This window comes from Conger conger, chromosome 9 (assembly GCF_963514075.1).
Source record: "Conger conger chromosome 9, fConCon1.1, whole genome shotgun sequence".
In the NCBI taxonomy this organism is placed as follows: domain Eukaryota; kingdom Metazoa; phylum Chordata; class Actinopteri; order Anguilliformes; family Congridae; genus Conger; species Conger conger.
Window position 1 is genome coordinate 42,927,063 of NC_083768.1, and position 3,050 is coordinate 42,930,112.

The following is a 3,050-nucleotide window of genomic DNA, read 5'->3' on the forward strand; positions in this document are numbered from 1 at the left end:
AGAAAAACAAAGTGAAGGCAGACAGTGAGGAAGATTACCAAACAGGAAGTGAGTAAGAGCTGGAAATAATAAAAAAAAGATGCAGAAAAAACAGAAGGTGTTTCTGTTGTTGCTGCGATTCTGTCGCAATCCCCGCTGCGACTTAACTCTGCCGGCTTTGTCATGGCTGTGTTACAGTAATGTGACAATTACTTCGCTTACCTGGAAAAATGCCTTCGCTCAGCATGACATAAAGACTCCCAAAACCAAATGAGCAATTTCCTCCTGATCTAATTCCATTCTCATTCTAATTCCGTTCTCTCTGAGTGCTCTTCCGTTTTTACTGTTATTCCCTCGCTTCTAGCTCGGCTGTGTTATTGTTTGAACTGGCGACAACCTCCGCGAGTAATAATTGATCACCCTTGCAGTCTTACGCCTGCGATATGAATTCATTATAACGTTAGCAGGCAGAGTCCGGTAACGACGCTGTTGGTAAAGTGGATATATATGGGGCTCGGGGGCTGAGCCGGATGATAGCTTCTGCCTGGGGTGATGGAGCATCGCAAATGAGGAATGACATAGCATGGAGGACTGGCAACATTTACCCTTATATTATTTTAGGACCGCTTTTCAAATTGACAGTTTGAATTGACACAAAATTGTTGTAATGGAAAGATTTTGACACTTTCTGCGCAAGCTCTCCTCTCACTTATTGTCTCTCAAAGTTTTATGCATAAATATTAAAAATCTGTGACAAACAGCTCATTTCAGAGCCTAAGGAACAGTAGGTGAAAGTTTGGCACCTGTATGGAAAAGTGCCACCAGAGTCATCCACAAAGAAATCTGAAATAAAATTACGAATGGTTTTCATGTTAACCGTTTAATCCCACCAAATGAGAAAAATCCTACAGTATCAAGATGAAAAACTGGTTTTTAAGAGATGTCAAACACTGAATGGGGTCAAAAAGACCCCAGACGTCATACGAGGGTTAAATGACATCGGGACAACGTGGGGAAAATTGGAAATTGGCTGATTTGGACATTTCCAGAGGGGGGGGATGTCTCTTTGGCATTCCCGCGCTTAGTCATTACGAAGTTTTCCGAAGGAGCCGTTATGCAAATGCCCGGCCGTTAATTGGGCATTGTGCTGGCCCCGGCCTGGCCTATTGATATTCCAATCGCCAGGGAAACCCATCAACGAGCGGTGGATGTGTGAAGCGCTCTGTACGGATTAGCCTAGCGTAGCTTCAGCCTTCATTCACACGTTCAGAGGTACCGCTCTCCTGGAGGACCGTGTGCACTCACTGCGAGGGATGACTTTTAAGCAACCGCACGCGCGCTCGTGTCTGTTTGTGCCTCGGCAGCCAGACTACGTCGTCAGGCCCAGCCCTGTGATAAAGACGCTTCGCTTAAGAGTTGATTCAGCGGGAACAAGAATATGTACATGGCTAGAATGTGCCAAGTGTAAAGTTTTGATGGAAAACACAGATTATACCAGAGGACTTGTTGCTTTGTTTCAGAGAACGCACCGTGCTGATGTATGGTGAATTCTCTCCATGCTGCACGTAATAAAGAGCTCCTTATCAAGGTGGCCCTTTCCTACACTATCAAACGTTGGTGTGAGAAGCTGGTCATGGTCCACGTTATTGGACGGGTTTGTTTGTGTAGTTTTATTTAAGTTGTTGGGCAGGATTTTCAGGTGTGTCCCCTAGGGTGGGTACCCAGGTAAAGATATGTAGTCTTGAGCACACTCCCAGAAAGGTAAGGTGGTTATGGAAAATTTTTCAAGTGCCTGCATCTTGTTTCGTAGTGTCATGAAAGTTATTTTTAGGTCACGTGGAGAGCAGTGTAAAAATATTGTGATCAAATCTGCCATTTGAGTACCTATCGATCATTATTAAAATGTCTTGGTGACAGACATGTCAGATAATGATGTCTTCCATGAGGTTGTGAATATATGATATAACCCTTCGGGAGAAATTGCCAGTAAGTCTACATGCCCAGAGCTCTTTCTGTGACTCATTTCTGTGACTCATTTCTGTGGCAAAACTTGTTTAGAACAACAAAATGTTTCCCGCCCGGGGAAAGTTTTCACTGTAACACTATGCCACAACTGAATTGGAATCTTCCCTGGTCTTCTAAAAATGTTTTGGCTTCGCCAGGACAATAGTTTCACAAGCAAATAGCCTGAGGTTTAATGTTTTTATATTTATAAGTGATATTTAAAGTGTGTCGGGGGGAAAAAACGGAAGCTTTTGTTGATATGCTGATAGAGGCTATTATGCTAATGGGGGAAAATGTGAACCCAGTTCCATAATGTTGCCCTTAACCCTTCTCTCTGCTTCATGAATTAACATTCCCACACATTATGACTTATAGTGCATCCATCGGACATAAAAACCCACTGCACAGTAGGTTTTAATGGCATGAAATATCCGGGCCAGGGGTGGCCCAAGATAAATAAATCAGGGACGCATTGGATTCCTTTAAACCAATCACTCTCCAGAGACTGCTTTCACTTTTCCTGATTAAGGAGCTCTTTGCTCCAAGGAACCAGCAGCCTGGTTCTAGTCACTGGTTGCGCATTTAACCCTTTAAGGTGTGAGGTCACAAATATGTGCTTAGAATGTTTGGAACTGAACATTCTAATGCTGATGTCACAATCATTACTTTAAGCTTGACTTTAAGCTATTGAGTTCCAGAACATAGACTTAGAATTTACAAAAATAGATACATTCCAAAAAAGCAAACATTCTCTTCAATGGGATAATAGTATAAAACGGCTTAAGTTCACAAGTGCTATTCATTTTCAGAGGAAAGTCTGAGTACATTTTTCACTGATAAAGCACATCTGATCCTGCATGGGCTCATGTGAGATCTGTAAGTGTGAAATTAACGCTTGATTTTGTGTTGAGCTGCATTGCATAACGCTATACTACTACACGTTCAAACGTGTAAACGAGTTGGGAAAGAGGATACCAGAGAACAGCTGAGATTACAGCCGGCTCCAGCTCCAGTTCCACCACACTACAGCACAACACTGCAAAGCGAAGCGGCATCAGCTGAGCACG